The sequence below is a fragment of the Aethalodelphis obliquidens genome, unplaced genomic scaffold (genome assembly GCF_003676395.1).
Source record: "Aethalodelphis obliquidens isolate GAN/ISIS:26980383/991018 unplaced genomic scaffold, ASM367639v1 scaffold5, whole genome shotgun sequence".
Classification (NCBI taxonomy): domain Eukaryota; kingdom Metazoa; phylum Chordata; class Mammalia; order Artiodactyla; family Delphinidae; genus Aethalodelphis; species Aethalodelphis obliquidens.
Window position 1 is genome coordinate 69,300,552 of NW_020837949.1, and position 18,818 is coordinate 69,319,369.

The following is an 18,818-nucleotide window of genomic DNA, read 5'->3' on the forward strand; positions in this document are numbered from 1 at the left end:
AACATCTCCAACACTTCTTCGTCTGTCTCTACTTCTGGGTTGCTATTTAACACTGGACAGTGTGACAAAAACATATGAATGAATATTAAGCAAATTCATATGATTTTAAGCTTAACCATATTTTCACTGCTGTCCTTGAATCCTTTTATTTATCTCAAATGGACTCTCTGTAGCATTTTCACCACCAACTATTGAAACTTTTATGTTTGTTCAACCTCCAAATTCTAGTTTATCATCTCACTTCTTACAGATGATTAAATTTACTGATTTATTAGTTCAAGAGTATTCAAAATGGGCTCATTCCCATTTGAAAATCTTGTTTCAGTTGATGTTGTTACTGATGCCATGATTTTATTCTGTGTTTCCTCCTCTAGAGTCTTGCTTCAGTAAGGAGCCACTCTTATCTTAACTTTGTCCACTTTTCTTTATCCATCTTCTCAAGCTACTAGCTAGTGTCTACTCTATCCTAAAATTGAAGCACACAAGAGGGAAATGAAATAAAGCAATTAGTTATTCTTTCTTTTTTTTTCAGCTGTAACCTAATACAGATTCAATTACATGGTAAAGGCAGTATTTCCAGTGATATAATCTGTTTTTAGAGATACTTAGACAAGATATAGTTTGGGGATAAAAAATGAAGAAGTACGAACTTCTGCTCTTACTGTGTGAATTCTTTCACATGGCTAAACCCAAAGTGTCATATTCAGACTTCAGCAGTAAAAGTGATTTGAATAAGCGTCTAGAAGTTGACTAGGAGCCATAGTTCTGGTAAACAAGCTCACACTCCCTTAGACAAAACTAGGTTAGTCAAGATGCAACCTTAGTAGTATGTAATTGTAATATTCCTTTCCTTACACTTGATTAATTAGCATTCATCTCAATAACTAAACCATATTTCCTGGCTTATAATTATTGCTATAAAAATGATGAAGCACTTCAGGAATGGTGGTTTGAGGAGCTCTGTGGACCCTCTCCCTAGTGAAACAATTATAATTGGTGAAAATCATGAAAAACAACCACTTGAGGTATGTGGAACTTGTTCTAGGACAAACAGGCAGCTAAAGAAGTGCTTAGAGGAAACTTTATCTATAAAAGCCTTTATTTAAAATAAAGAAAGAAAAATAACTTTCCACATTAAGAAACTGGAAAAAAAGAGCAAACTATACCCACAGCAAGAAGAAGGAAATTGAAAATAGTAGAGTGGAAATAAATAAAATGGAAAAGAGAACATCAATAAAACCAAGAGTAGGTTCTTTGAAAAGATAAATACATTGATAAATCATTACTTGGCCTACAGAAAAAGAGAGAGAAAAATCAAATTACTAAAATCAGGAAGAAAAGGGAGTTCACTACCACCTTACAGATTTTTTTTTTAATTATAAAGAGTACTATGAACAATTGAACATCAACAAATGAGACAACACAGATGAAATGTACAAATTTCTAGAAAGACAAACTACTGAAACTAAACCAAGAAGTAGAAAATCTGACTATACCTTTAAGTAAAGAGATTGATAATTTAAAAGTTGTACCTAATGAAAAGCCGAGGTCTCTAAATGGCTTCACAGGTGAATTCTACCAAACTTTTAAACAAGTAATACCAATCCCCCACAAAGTCTTTCAAAAAGTAGAAGAGGAAGTCATATTTCCCGATTTTGTCTGTGTGGCCATTGTTAACCTAATACCAAAACCAGACAAGACCTCATGAGAAAAGGAAATAATAGATCAATATTTCCTATAGAGAAGCAAAATCCTCAACAAAGTGTTACCAAACTGAATCCAGCAATATACAAAAAGAACAAGGATTATACAGCCAGGCCAAGTAGAATTTATTCCAGGAATTTAGCACCTAAAATAAATTCTGAAATATACCTTATTAATAGAATACTGTACAAAAATCACATGATCATCTCAATAGACACAGAAAAAGCATTTGATAAACTAAATACTCTTTCATGATAGAAGCACACAGCAAACTAAGAGAAGAGAACTTCCTTAAATTCATAAAAGGTACCTATGAAAAACACAGTTAACATCACACTTGATGGTGAAAACCAGAAAGCTGTCCTCTGAAGATCAGGAATAAGACAAGAATGTGCACTCTCTCCACTTCTGTCAAACACTGTACTGGATGTTCTATCCAACGCACTTAGGCAAGAAAAGTAATAAAAGATATCTAGATAGGGAAAGAAAAAACTCTCTTTATGAACAGATGACATGATCTTATATTTAAACAATTCTAAGGAATTAGAAGAATACTCTAAGAAAGAACACAAGTTCAGTAAGGTTGCAAGATATAAGATCAATATACAAAAATTGGTTGTACTTATATGCACAATAACATTAAGAAAAGGAACATTAAGAAAATAATTCAATTTACATCAGCATCCAAAAGAATAATATACCTGAGATTTAAATTTAACAAAAGAAATGCAAGCCTTGTAAAGTGAAAACTGCTACAAAACATTGAAAGAAGTTAAAGAAGATAGGTAAATAAATGGAAAGACATTCCATATTCATGAATGGGAAGACTTAATACTGTTAAGATTGCAGTACTCTCTGGCTTACTTTCCTATGGCTGACGGTACAAATTACCACAAACATCGTGGCTTAAAACTACAGAAATGTGTTCTCTCACAATTTTAGAGGACAGTAACCCAAAATCAAGATGTTGACAGGGTAGCATTCCCTCTGAAGTCTGTAGAGGACAATCCTTCTACACCTCTTCCAGCTTCTGGTGGCTCCAGGAAACTCTTGGCTTGTGGCTGTGTAACTCTCACGTCTGTCTACATCTTCATATGTCCTTCACTTCTGAATGGCTATGTCTTCTTTTCTATGTCTTATAAAGAGTGCTTGTAATTGTATTAAGGGTCCACTTGGATAATCCAGGATGATCTTATCTCAAGACCTTAATTCCATCTGTAAATATTCTTTTCTTCCAAGTAAAATCTCATTCACAGATTCTGGGGCTAGACCACAGACATATTCTTTAGTGATCATCATTCACCTGCTACCCTTTCCTAAATGAATCAATAGATAGAACATAATCCCTATCCAGCTGCCTTCTTTTCTGGAAAATGGACAAGATCATTCTAAATTTCATGTAGAAAACAAGGGACTGTGAATAGCCAAAACAATTTTAAAATAGCAGAATAAAATTGAAATATCCATGCTTCCCAATTTTAAACCTTACAGTGAAACTACAGTAATGAAGGCAGTGTGGTACTGGCATAAAGTGAGACATATAGATTAATGGAATAGAATTTAGAGTCTAGAAATAAATCCACACATTTTCAGTTAATTTTTTTCAACAAGGGTGCTGCAAGAGGTCAATGGGGAAATAAAAATCTTTCAACAAATGGGTGAGAATAACTGGATATCCACATATAAAGAATGAAGTTAGACCTCTACCTCACACCATACACACAAATGACTCAAAATGGACTGTGGACTTAAATGTAAGAGCTAAAACTATAAAACTTAAAAAACTTCAGAGTAAATTTTCGTGATTTAGGATCGGGCAATGGTTTTGTAATTATGTCAATAAACGTACAAGTAACAAGAAGATAACTTGGACATCATCAAAATTAAAACTTTTGTGCCCCAGAGGGACACCATTAAGATAACAAGAAGACAACCCACTGAATAAAAGAAAATATTGGTCTATCAAATAGCTAAAAAGGGTCTTGTATCCAGAATATGTAGAATTCTTAGAACTCAATGTAAAAGACTATCCAATTAAGAATGGACAAAGCATCTGTATAGACATCTCTCTAATGAAAAAAAAATATATATAGCCAATAAACACGTAAGAGATGATCAACATCATTAACCATAGGGCAATGCAAATTAAAACTGCAGTGAGATACCACTTCAGCCCACTTCGATTGTTACAATGACAAGAATCAGATGGAAAGACTGAGAAATTAGACCCTTCATATGTTGCTGTGAAATTGTAAAAATGGTGTAACCCCTTTGGAAAACAATTTTTCTGTTCTGCAAAATGTTAACTACTGTATTTGTATATGACCCAGCAACTTCACTTGTAGCCATAAACATAAGAGAAATAGACATGTCCACACAAAAACTTGTACATAAATGTTCCTAGAAGCATTATTCATGATAGTCAAAAAGTGGAAACAGGGGCTTCCCTGGTGGCGCAGTGGTTGAGAGTCTGCCTGCCGATGCAGGGGACACAGGTTTTTGCCCTGGTCTAGGAGGATCCCACATGCCGCGGAGCGGCTAGGCCCGTGAGCCATGGCCGCTGAGCCTGCGTGTCCGGAGCCTGTGCTCCGCAATGGGAGAGGCCACAACAGTGAGAGGCCCTCGTACTGCAAAAAAAAAAATGGAAACAATCTAAATGTCCATCAAGTAATGAATGGATATTTTATATCCACATGATGGAATATTATTGGGGCATAAAAAGGAATGAAGTACTGATACAGGCTACAATATGGATGAACTTTCTCATCATGCTGAGTAAAACATTGTGTTAAGTGAAAGAAACCTGTCACAAAAGACCGCATATTGTATATTTCTATTTATTTGAAAATGTCAAGAATAGGCAAATTTTAAAAGAATATAGACTAGTGGTTGATAAGGACTTAGGGCCTCTGAAGGATGGGATGTGACTGCTAACAGGGACAGGGTTTCTTATGAGGTGATAAAAATGTGCTAAACTTAGATTGTTGTGATGGTTGCACAACTCTTTGATAGTCATTGAATTATACACCTGAAATGGGTGATTTTCATGGTGTGGGAATTTATCCAATAAACTTATTTGTTTTAGTGGTTACCCTATTTTTTTAAAAATATGTGTATGCAGCTTCCAAACTAATAGAGGGGACAAAAACCTCAACCAATATAACAGAAATCAATAGGGAATAAAAATAGAGGAAAAGAGGGAAATGAAATTTATGGAACAGGATAGTAGAAATAAATGTAGATGTTAATAATTATAGTAGAAGTAAATGGACTAAGCTCATTAATAAGGCAATATTGTTTTGATGGATTTTTAAAAATCTAGCTATCTCATATATACTGGAGGTACCTAAAGCCTAATGGGAGATAAAATAAGATAGAGGTTTTATATACAAGGTAATATGTTTCTCCCATGTCAAGTATTTAGACTGACCATCTGACAGTGTTTCCTCAAGCAGTTATATATAATGTAGTTGCAATGTAGTCTATGGGATTAAAAATCCAAAGGACTCAGAAAAATATTACACAGATGAAAAAGGGTTTCCTTTAATTATTTTATCTTTTTCAGTAAAAAAAAAAAAAAATGCAAATGAAATTATTAGATTTTCATTTGGCATTAATTTTTAGTTTGGAGATGTATTCACTGCTTAATGAAGGTTAAAAAGTATAGCACTATGTTAAATGAACAGTGTAATGAATGAGATATCACCTCATACCTGTTGGAATGGCTATTATCAAAAAAGCAAGAAATAACAAGGGTTGGCGAGCATGTGGAGAAAAGGGAACCCTGCTGCACTGTTGGTGGCAGTGTAAGTTCATGTAGCCACTATGGAAAACAGTATGGAGGTTCCTCAAAAAATGAAGAATACAACTACTGTACAGTCTAGCAATTTCACTTCTGAGTATTTATCCTAATAATAGGAAAACACTAATCCAAATGGACACATTCACCCCCATGTTCATTGCAGCATTATTACAATAGCAAAGGTATGGAAACAAGTTAAGTGCCCATCAACAGATAAAAGGGTAAAGAAGATGTGGTATATGTATATATATACACACACACAACAAAATACTCCTCAGCCATAAAAAGACGAAATCTTGCCGTTTGCAACAACATGGATGGAACTTGAGGGCATTATGTTACATAAAATTAGTCAGACTGAGAAAGATAAATACTGTAAGATTTTATTTCTATATGGAAAAAAAAAACCTAAATAAATGCACAAACCAAAGAAAAACAAACACATAGATACAGAAGCAGAGTAGTGGTTATCAGAGGAGAAGGGGCATGGGGAGAGTGAAATGGTAAAGGAGATCAACTGTAAGGTGGCACATGGAAACTAAATTTTTGGTGGTGAGCACGCTGTAGGGTGTGCAGAAGTAGAAATATAATGTTGTACACGTGAAACATATAATATTATAAACCAGTGTTACCTCAATAAAAAATGAATTTTAAAAGATCAAATGAATAATTAAAAAAAATATCCTGCCAGTGTCAAGTGAAAGAGGTAATACTAGAAGACTTTGAAGTTCCCAGTGTTGCTTAATGCGTGTTTGTGTTTCTCACAATGCCCAGAATAATGTATTTTACATAGTTTGTGTTCATAAAATATTAGTTGATTTTTCATAGCAGTTTCACTTTAAGTTCTTGCCCAAAATTCAGGTAGCTCAGGATCAACTGGTCTTCGAGAGGTGGAAACCCCACTTGTAACTGAAAAGTTGCTGGTTCTTGGGCGTTGATGCTATTAAAGACCCGCACATCATTGTTAATAATGTGGGGACACCTATTTATAAATGATAGGCGTAGAAGAGTCTCAGATATGTTCATGTTTTACCAAGTGCGATATGGGGACAGTTTGTTTTATTTTAAAGAGAATACTTTTTTTTCATTTTGTTTCAAAATGACTGCAGACGGTTGAGAGTGAAAGGTGTTTTATTCTTATTGACTCTCAAGTTTGCTGTAAATCACATGGTTTCTTTCTTGGAAACACAGAGAAACTATGAGCTGGAAAGAACCTTAGAAATGAACCCTAGTCCTGTTATTTTACAGACTAAGAAACTGTAACCCAGAAAACTGAAGCAACTTCCTAAGGTAACAGATTTAGTTAGTGGCTGAGCCAGAACTGGAATCTGTGTTTGCCTTATTCCACCTCCAGTGTTATTTTTCCACTATAGACAATCCTCTTTTGCATATATCATGTCAAAATGACTGGTCAGTTTACAAAAACATGAAGTCCAGTTGGTTATTTGACCTGTCAGCCTGCCGTGTGAGCTGCAGAATTGTCCGTTATGTGTATTACATAGGGGATGCTGTTATTTTTTGTAGCACATGGTATCCAGTTCATGAAGACAATAAGGAAAGCATTTCTTTCTAGTCTTTGTATCAGAATATGTTGTGTTTTATTCCAAACAACTTGGTTCTATCTTAGGAACACTGTGAATTCCATAACCGATCAGTTTTCCCTTTTCTAACTAGCGGCTGGAAAGCTAAGAGCTAATGTGTGGCCTAATTTTATTAGTGCAGAGAGTGCTGTGTAACAAATTATTCTGTTATCTTTAGTTCTGGCTCTGTTTTACATCCCTACATTTGATTTTTTTTTTTTTGCTTTTACACCTATTTCTATTTTGTCTTGCAGGACATTTGGTCCTGTCCAAAATGTTACGACATTTGGTCCATGTCAAAAGGACCTTGATACTTTGTTCTGTCCAAAACCATTTGGCATGGGTCAAATGTGCTCATGGATGTTTTTGACAGGCCAAATTTCAAGGATTTTTTGATGTGGACCGAATGTCTTACAGCCATTTTAGACAGGACCAAATATCTGCTAACCTTAGTTTGTGTTATATTGGGTGTTTTTTTTGGTTGTTGAAACTTAAATCCTTTTTTGTTGTTAAGACATATATAAACAAACATGTAGGGGATTAAATTCACTATGCAACTATTTTATCATAGATTAAATTTCAGTATTTATTCCATAGTTTATTTTGAAAATATCTAGAAAGAGTTTTCCAGCTCAATTTGATTAGTTTACTCTCTTCAACCTTGGTCTAGTGTCATTTTGATAAGTTTACATCATGGAGATGACGTGAGGAAATTAAATTATTTTATAACTTGTTTACATAATTTTATTTGCCTGAACTGCATCTGAACCTGAATTTAAACTTGCAGAAGATAAGTAACAGATTTGCTGTAAAAGTATCTCATATAAATGTGAAGAGATGTTAATTATCAGTACTTAAAAAATTATTTTAACAAGGTAAAATGTTTACTTTATTGGGGGTTCCTTTGGAGTTGAAAAAGCTGTTTGTATAGCAAGTACATTTCTGAGAGAAGATCAATAAGATTGGCCTAAACTTCAAAGGTTGTTCTTTTCCAAATATTTCACATTTATTAGCAGTGAAGAATCACTTAAAGGGATAAAGATACACTGTGGATTACAGAGTAGCTCAGAATTATCTGACAATCCTAGTTGATGTTTGCAATTTGTTCAAGGCCAAATAATCTGGTTTTACTTGAAAGTTGATTTACTTTATAAATGAACGTTTACTGTTTCTGATTATCCTGTTCACAAGACTACATGACCTCAAAAGCAAAAGGTTTCAGTGGTCCTTCCTGAGCTTCTACCCTCAGCTTTTCTAAGTGTTCAGCTACGTGAGCTCTTCCTTGGTCTGTTGTATGTGGTGATACTATACGTGAAGAATCAGCAAATGTTTTGAGGGAAACAGGGGCACAGGATTTCAGGCTCACTTCTCTGTGGTTCCCTTTGTTCCTTAATCTTGGCTCTTCACATTCTGGCTGCCATAATCATTCTCGGATAACTTCAAAGAACCGGTGTTCGCAGTTCATCCAGTTCATATAGTGATTCTCAGCGTGAAGATTAACCTGATAAAAGCTACCTTACCATAGCGTATCATAGCATTTGTTTGGTAAAACAATACTTGTATATTTTCTATTTCAGGGACAATAAATGTTTCGTCTCCTCCTTCCTGAACTTAGAACTAGCGCTAATCCAAATGTAATGGCAAAAGTTGATTTCTCTAAGCCTAGGAAATCGAAGTAATAAAGTTTAAATTGAAGTAGTAAAGTTTGACTTCTTGGCAACCTTTCTCCTATCCAAAATGTCTCGTAGTCAGCTTACTAGCTGCTTCTAGTTTACCATGGCATCGCTCAAGCTTCACCCTTTGCTTAAGATCTGTTTTAAGCTACCTTTTCTCTCTCACTTCAAAACTGAGTAGTCTCTGTCTCATATTGTCAACTCTAATTGCTTTAGTCTATCCTCTGAAAGCTTAGAGCACCCCTCCTCATTAAAGCAGAGTTAGCTATTAAGTTGCCTCTTATTTCTAAACTCCAGTGTTTTTCTGCTGCTTCATTTTCTATTCTCTGAAGAACTTGCTGAAATTCAGGCCTCAGATGTCACTTCACTGCTTGATACCTCTCAGGCATTCCCCATAGGAAAGTGTCCAGACTCCTTGGACTGGTAAGGGCTTTCCTGTGCTGGTCACATCCTACATTTTTGCTGCATTTTTATTTTTATTTATTTATTTTTTATTATTATTATTTTTTTTGCGGTACACGGGCCTCTCACTGTTGTGGCCTCTCCCGTTGCGGAGCACAGGCTCCGGACGCGCAGGCTCAGCGGCCATGGCTCACGGGCCCAGCTGCTCCGCGGCACGTGGGATCTTCCCGGACTGGGGCACGAACCCGTGTCCCCTGCATCGGCAGGCGGACTCTCAACCACTGCGCCACCAGGGAAGCCCTTTTGCTGCATTTTTAGCCTTACTTCTGCATGCATCTGAAGGTCCAATTTCTCGAGATTTTTTTCATGGAATTGTTTTTCCAGAACGTGTCATATCTTTCCTACTTCTCTACTTTGGTCATATGCTGCTTTCTTCCATAAATGCTCTTCCTCCTTCCTTTCCCAGAAGAAATTCTACTGGCCCTTCAAGGTCCACTGAAGCATCATCTCTGTTGTGAGACCTTCATTCTCTTCCCTCCCAAGTTTTAGGGCCTCTAGGACTCTGTGATGATTCTAATATTGCTCTTTTTACATTTTAAGAATTTAAAACTACTGCTAATTGTTCAGATGTTTTTCTCCTGCTGGTCTGTTAGCTCCTGAGCACTGCGCTCAACAAGTAGTAGTTGCTTTACAAGTGTTTGTTTTCCATAACTGAACTGCAGTGAAGACCGGTGTTTGGTCTGGGCCTCAGCCAGTTCTTTCGACAGAGGACCAAGTGTTTCAAGCCCTGCATGGAAGTCCCAAGGGAAGCTCTTTTGGTCAGATGGGTCTTTCAGCACTTGTCAGCTCATAGCATCGAGGTAGCCACCTGCTTTCCCTTAAAACTTGTCCAGTCCTAGAAATTATTAAAAATATCATCAATTTTTAAGCACAACAAAGTTCTTTGCCTAATCCCTTCAAAGAAACTAAGTTTTTTTTTTACTGTTCCCTGTAGGGAAAAGACTGTATGGAAGTACTAATATTTTATCATTTGAGCCATAAGTTGTATCTATACCTCTAAATTTAGTTCTGAATTGTCATTAGGGTATAATACCTCGTAGTTCCATGATTCCTTAGTAAGCTAGCTGACTGTTACCTGGGGGTAAATTTTATTTAGCAATTGAATTGAGAAGTATTTGGGTTGCTTTTTTAGGGTTAGGTGATTTTCTAGCTTATGCTCCGAAGATCTAAACTGTAATGGAACATTGAATGCAAAACAGACATCTGCCTGTGTCTGAAGCAGTGCAAAATGAGATCTTAGTGCCCTTGATACAAAGCTTCCCAAATGCACACTGTGTATAAAATTGAAGCAATGCCAGGGAAGGAAAATAAAACAAGTGAAAACACTTTAGGGCCCACCCTAGGATACTTTAATAAGGGTGGAACAGAAAAAATAGAATAAATACAGTTATACCAGGGAGAATTATAGAAGGAAAATTAAATATTTGATGTCTTTTTGAAGAGCCCAAGGGGTTTATATTGCTGTCGGCTGTTTAGATGACTGTGCAGCATTTGTACATCATAACACATACGGCACTGATCCGCAAACGTATATTCCAAGGAGAAAAGGACAGGATGCAGAAGATCTTAAGTGGAATGGGGACAGGGTGATTGGGAGCCATCAGAATCTCCTACAGAGATTTCTTTGAACAGTTAGAAAACTTCCTGTCACCACACCAAGAAATTATGACGACCCTTCTAGGGAAGCTAGAAGCACCCTTCCTACCTCCCCTTGAGGTTCACTGTTGTTATTTCTAATGATTTCTAAATTCAGTGACTGTCTTTATTCAACACCTAGATTACTTTCTCTTGAGGTGTAGCACATAGCAGAGAAACCATATGAACTAATTGCGTGCACAGGAGCATATTATACTATCAGGGTGTCTTCATGACAGTGTACAGATCACGTTAAACATACCAGTTGGAACTCTGCACTTTGAAATTGGCCCGGCAAGGCCAAGCACTGACTGCTCTCCCTTTAGCCTCTTTGAGCCTCTTTTTTCCCTGAGGTTCATTGAACTTAAATGTTTGGTAAAGTGGTAGCACCTCTCCAGTTTTAGAAAGAGGACACATTTCAACACTGATGAGCAACGTTTCTTATCTCAGTCGCCAGCCAGTATGTTAAACTTCCATCCATCAATTCTGACTAAGCTAGGACTGTATGATGAATGCTTATAGATTTTCTACCCTGCTGGGGACTTGAAAAGCTTTAGTCGGAAAAAAAAAAAAAAAAAAAAAAAAAAAAGCTGGCTCCTGGCCTCTGCCTTGAGTTGTAAAAGTATTCCTCTAAATTAACACGTTTCTCTGAATTGTCCCCATATGCTAATTTTTTTAAAGTGTGCATTAGATGACAAAAACTGTTAGAGCCTAATCTGAGTCAATATTGATAGCCGTCGGATTAGAAACTTTCTCATGGAACATAGATTTAGTCATTTAACACAAACCATCGGAGAAGAACAATACCAACCACGGAGCATTAAGTCCCCACCCCTAACAAATGTTATCCCAACAAATAACTTACTCTCCAGAGGATTAACATAACCTAAATTGACTTCACCATTATTTATTATTATATGGAGAAATATATACCAAAAGAAAAAGACCCTCTAAATTTCTCCAAGGCCTTGGAGAGAGCTGATTTTTTGAGATGCTTAATTTAATGCAAACATTCCACACTCACTGATTAAATGAAAAGCAACGTGAAATAACTATCTGTAGCACATTTTTCATTTATTGCGCAGAGCTGGCCTGAGGCTTGTTTTTAAAAGTACCAGATGTTTTTTTTTGAGAAATATATTTGTCTTTGTGTGATGACAGATGCTCTTTGAAATGACAAAGTATATAATAGCAGAGTTTGCCATCTGAAATCAGGAAATTCAGTTTTTTCCCCCAAGTCACATCTAAAAGACAAAGCTCACTAAGGTGGTTTTTTAACGTGAAGACATTATAAGCCCGCCACTTTGAATGTTATTTCCCAGCTAGGAGGACTAATTAATTCTAAAAGGCAAAGGCTTTATTTAAGAACAATTTTACTGTTTTGATTCAGGTGTTGTGTGGTATTAAAATAAATTATTGGGCTTCCCTGATGGCGCAGTGGTTGAGAGCCCGCCTGCCGATGCAGGGGACGCGGGTTCGTACCCCGGTCCGGGAAGATCCCACATGCCGCGGAGCGGCTGGGACCGTGAGCCTTGGCCGCTGAGCCTGCGCGTCCGGAGCCTGTGCTCCGCAAAGTCTCAGGTCTAAGCCACCTTCTTTTTCTCTGTTCCTCAAAACTGAGGAACACATGCAGGGGAATGTGACCAATTTTTCACTTTATAAGTGTGAGGAAAAGTGCCACATAAGTAGTTATTACACTCCTGAGAGGATATCACTGATTATGGTGATAACAAGGTGAATAAATAGAGCCAATTTTAAGATATATTCTATTGGTTGCAAAAGATAGAGAAAAACTGATAGTATGCTGTGTTGATGAGTCTGTTTGGAGATTAGCATTCTTATGCTTGGTTAGTAGGAATATAAGTGATGACACACTGTAGGAGGGGACAATTTCATAATAAAACTAGAAAAATAGTTTTGAGCCTGCAATTCTACATCTAGGAATTTATTATGGAAATATATTTGCAAAGACAAAAGGACGTGAATATTCATTACAATAGTGTTGTAATAGAAAAAGCGGCCTAGATGTCTAAACAGTATGGGTAAAATTAATAATGATTTATTCACCTATTAGTAAACTTTTATATGAATACTACGCTACCACTTGGGTAAACATAGGAGTATACACATACCTACCTAGAAACATACATACACATGCACATTCATGTGAAGTCACTTATATCTTTTTCTATGCAATGTATCCATGAACTGTTTCTGAAAGGGTGCATGTGAAAATACTAAGCTGTCTCTTCTGAGAAAAAAAACTAAAGACTAGGATGGGAAGATGATATACGTTTTAATTTATTATTTTGTGTTGTCAGAGTTTTTGTCCATGAATTGCTTTTTACAGTTAAATAAGTAATTATTTTAAAATATAATTTTTTCAGAAAAGTTTATTTTAGGATAAATCCTATATTCTTTTTGTCTTACATTATATGTTACTAAGGATAAAACCTCCCAATAGGCTAATTGGAAAAAATTGAGGCTGTGGCCAGCCCTTACTGTCTGAGAGGTGATGGTGTGGAGAATGCTCACACCACACTTAGGGCTTTCCTTCTGGAGCGGGTAGAACGCTAATGAAAGCAGTGGGGTTTGTCAGAAATGCATTTATCTTGTCGTATATTGTCTGCCTAGCACCTTTCTTTTCTTCTACAAATGTCATCTTCTTTCTTTGGGAATTTCTCTTCCCTCCCTCCAACCACATTTCCACAGAAAAAAAAAAATTTTTTTAATCTGACTAGGCCTCCTTTGCCAGGGTTCCCAGAGAGGACACTAGATTTAAGCCCAGCCAAACACATCCTTCCCTGAGAGCAGGTTAACATGAAGTTCACACACACACAGGCATACACACACACACACACACACACACACACACATTAGCACCCACTTGAACATTTTTCAAATTAGAAAGTGAGAAATTAAGAATATTTAAAAAATTACTTAAGCATATATGTGCATCTGTTATACACACCATAAACAGCACTAGATGTCAACACTCTGCAAGTGGTATGGAATGAGGCAAGATTTGTTATTTCTGATTGAAATTTTGTTTTAATTTTTTGGATTTCTTTGAAAGGAATTTCTCCTTTAAACATTCCAGAGATGCCAAAATGAACACTATTACTGTAATGTACATTTTGGGTGATATCAAAATGACAAAACACTAAAAAAGCTATAGGAGTAATTATTACATATTTGCTTTTTCTTTTTATTAAAGATAATATGTTTTATGTTATAACATGACTTATTTCTGGGACAAGCTCTGGGAGCTCACAGATTCCTATTTGACAGTTTTTGTTTTCATGTCGCATCTACTCAAAATGTACCATCACGAAATTTGGGGGGTATTTATAAAATATGACAGGCCTAAATATTTTTACTGACCAGGACTGCTGACCTTTTTCCCCTTCATAAGAAGTCTTCTTTGCAGTCAAAAATTTTTCATGTGTTTCAGTGAAACCCTCTGATGTATTTCAAATTCACTTGTTGTAATAGCATTAATTAAAATAACAACAAAACATGAAAATAACAGAATATCCAACAGTAGGGGATTGGTTTAAAGGGAATTAGTAAAGGAGAGGGAGTGGCCAAGATGGTGGAATAGGAAGACCCTCAGCTCACTTCCTGCTATAGACACACCAAAATTACAACTATTTAAAGAACAACTATCAGTGAGAATGTCCTGAAGACTAGCAGAAAAGATTCTCTACAACTAAAGATATAAAGAAGGAATGACAGAGAGATGAGTAAGAGGGGTGAAGATGCAGTGTAGTCAAAATCCACATTCCTGGGTAGGTGACCTACAAATGGGAGGATAATCACAATTGCGGAAGTTCTCCCTAAGGAATTAGGGTCCAAATCTGGGGGTCCTGAGCCAGGAAGACAAGCCCCAGAATGTTTGCCTTTGAAGGCAAGCAGGGCTTGCTTATAGGAGAGCAAGAGGGCTGTAGGAAACAGACTCCATGCTTAAAGGATGCATGCAAAATCTCACATGTTTCAGGACCCAGTACAGAAGAAACAATATGAAAGGAGCGTGGGTCAGACCTACTTGTGACCTTGAAGAAGCCTCTCCCAAAGAGGCAGAAGGCAACTGGAACACCCTTGGGGACACAGACACTGGAAGAAGCCATTTCGAAGACATTGTTGTACCACAAGGACACTTGTGCTGGCAAGCATCGTTTTGGAGTCCTCCCTCTAGCCTTTTAATGCCATTGGCTTACCTGACAGCTGGTTGGCAACAGTCCTAGGACTCCCCAGGCCAAGTTGCCAGCCTCATGGGGACACAGTCCCACCCGCCAGGAGGCCCAGGACCTTGCCCCACCCACTAGAGGGCCAACCCCAGGCCTGGGATCCTTCACACCATAGCCTCACCACCAGAAGGTTGATACCAGTCCCAGGAGCTGCAGCCAGCCACCCTAGGATGTGGTCCTGCTCACAAGTGGCCAGCCTCCACACAAGGCAGGGCCTGGAAGCCAACCAGGCCAGGAGACAGCATTGCATATGAGTGTACGCACATTAGGCAGCCTTGCCACAACGGAATGAACCATTTAGTTCATATAGGGGGTACCGTAGATCCCAGTTGTGGTGACCAAAGGAGAGTGTGTCACTGAACCCCATAGAATGTCTCCTACATAAGGCTACTTCTCCCAGACTGGGAAATGTAACTGCTCTACATAATACACACAAATAAACACAGATAATTTGGAAAAATGAGGTGACAACAGAATATGTTCCAAACAAAGGAACAAAATAAAACTCCAGGAGAAGAACTAAGCAACGTAGAGCTAAGCAACCAAGCCTACCAGACTGCCTACCAGACTACCCACAGTAATCAGCTTGCCACATCAGAAGAACTCACACAGCCAACATATAGGACACACTTAGAGCATATAGCTCTGAAGACCAGAGAGGAGTGTGCTCCTGGGACTCATAGGACATCTCCTACAAAAGGCCATTTTTTTCAGGGTGGGGGAATGTAACCAATTCACCAACCACTTAGAAATTTAAAAAGCAAATTAGGCAAAGTGAGATAATAGAGAAATATGTTCCAAATGAATGAACAAGGTAAAAACCCTGGAAGAAGAATTGGGTGAAGTGGAGATAAGCAATTTACCTGATAAAGAGTTCAAGGTAATAATAATACAGATGGTCAAAGAACTCAGGAGCAAAATGGATGAACACAGTGGAAAGTTAACAAAGAGTTATAAAATGTAAAGAAGAGCCATACAGAGCTCAAGAATACAGTAACTGTAATAAAAACACACTAGAAGGAATCAACAGTAGATTAGTTGATAGAGGAATGGATCAGCTACCTGGAAGACAGTGTAGTGGAAATCACCCAAGATGAACAGAAAAAAAAAATTTAAATGAAGACCATACATGCCTCTGGGACAATATCAAACATACTAACATTTGCATTATAGGGGTCCCAGAAGGAGAAGAGAGAGGTAGGGGCAGAAAATTACTCAAAGTGATACTAGCTGAAAACTTTTCTAACCCAGGAAAGGAATAGTAGATGTCCAGGTCCAGGAAGTACGGAGAGAATTCCAAACAAGATCAACCCAAAGAGGTCTACACCAAGACACATTACAATTAAAATGGCAAAAATTAAAGATAAAGAGAAAAATTTTAAAGCAGCAAGGGGAAAGCAACTAGTTTTGTACAGGGGAACCTCCATAAGACTATCAGCTGACTTTTCAGCAGAAACTTTGCAGGCCACAAGTATTAGCATGAATACTAATGATGAAAGGAAATCATTATGATGATGATTGGAAAGGAAAAAGCCTACAACCAAGAATACTCTACCTAGCAATCATTCAGATTTGAAGGCAAGAGAAATTATTTTATAGGCAAATAAAACCTAAGAGAGTTCAGCACCACTAAACCAGCTTTACAAGAAGTGTTAAGGGGACTTCTCTAAGTGGAAAAAGAAAGACCACAACTAGAAATATGAAAATGATGAGAGGAAAAAAATCTCATTGGTAAAGGCAAATATACAGTAAAGGTAGTAGATGAACCATTTATAAAGCTAGTAGGAAGTTTAAAAGTTAAAAGTAGTAAAATCATCTATATCCACAATAAATAACTAAGGGATCCACAAAACAAAAAGATGTAAAATATGGTGTCAAAAACACTAAATGGGGGTGGGGGACTGTAAAAATGCAAGGTTGTTAGACTACATTTGAACTTAAGAAATCATTAACTTAAAATAATTTCTTATGTATATAGGTAGCTATGTATAAACCTCATAGTTATAACAAACCAGAAATCTATAAGACATACACAAAAGAGGAATCCAAACATAACACTAAAGATAGTCATCAAACCACAAGGGAAAAGAACAAAAGAAGAAAAAAGGAACAAAAAAGAGCTACAAAAACAATTAACAAAATTACAATAAGTACCTACCTATCAATGATTGCTGTAATTGTAAATGGACTAAGCGCTCCAGTCAAAAGACATAGAGTGGGGCTTCCCTGGTGGCACAGTGGTTGAGAGTCTGCCTGCCGATGCAGGGGACATGGGTTTGTGCCCCGGTCCGGGAAGATCCCACATGCCGCGGAGTGGCTAGGCCCGTGAGCCATGGCCGCTGAGCCTGCGCGTCCGGAGCCTATGCTCTGCAGCAGGAGAGGCCACAGCAGTGAAAGGCCCGTGTACCGCAAAAAAAAAAAAAAAAAGACATAGAGTAGCTGAATGTATTAAAAAACTAAAATCCATCAATATTCTGCCTACAAGAGACTCACTTCAGTTCTAAAGACACACACAGACTGAAAGTGAGGGGATGGAAAAATGTATTCCATGGAAATGAAAAGATAGCTGGAATAGCAATACTTAGACAAAATAGACTTTAAAACAAAGATTGTAACAAGTGACAAAGAAGGGGATTAGACAACAATAAAGGGTCAGTCCAATAAGAAGATGTAGCAATTATAAACATATATGCACCCAACATAGGAGCACTTAAATACATAAAGGAATATTAACAAACATAAAGGGAGAAATTGACAGTGACAGTAATACTAGGGGACTTTAACACCCCACTTGCAACAATGGACAGATCATCCAGACAGAAAATCAATAAGGAAACACTGGCCTTAAGTGACATACTTGACCAGATTGACTTAGATGTATATAGAATATTCCATACAAAAGCAGCAGAATACACTTTCTTTTCAAGTGTTCATGAAACATGCTCCAGAAGAGATCACATGCAAGGCCACAAAACAGGTCTCAGTAAATTTAAGAAAAGGGAAATCATATCAAGCATCTTTTATGACCACAACGGTGTGAAACTTGGAATCCACTACAAGAAAAAAAAAAAACTTCAGATGCCACACTCATGTGGAGGCTAAACAATATGCTACTAAACAACCAATGGATCACTGAAGAAATCAAAGAGGAAATCAAAAAATACCTGGAGACTGAAAATGGAAACACAACCATCCAAAATCTGTGGGACACAGCAAAAGCACTCCGAAGAGGAGAGTTTATAGTGATAAAATCCTACCTAAGGAAGAAAGAAAAATCTCAAACAACCTAACTACACCTAAAGGAACTAGAAAAAGAAGAACAAACAAAACCCAAGTTAGTAGAAGGAAACAAATCATAAAGATCAAAAGAGAAATAAGTTAGAGACTAAAAACATAGCAAAGATCAATAAAACTAAAAGCAAATTTTTTGAAAAGATAAACAAAATTGATAAACCTTTAGCCAGACTCATCAAGAAAAAGAGAGAGGGCCCAAATAAAATCAGAAATGAAAAAAGACAAGTTACAAACAACACTATAGAAATACAAAGGATCATAGCTATTGCTCAAGCAATTTCACACCAATAAATGGATAACTGAGAAGAAATGGATAAATTTCTAGAAAGATAACCTCCCAATACTGAATGAGAAGTACAAAATATGAACAGACCAATTACCAGTAATGAAATTGAATCAGTCATTTAAAAATACCTCC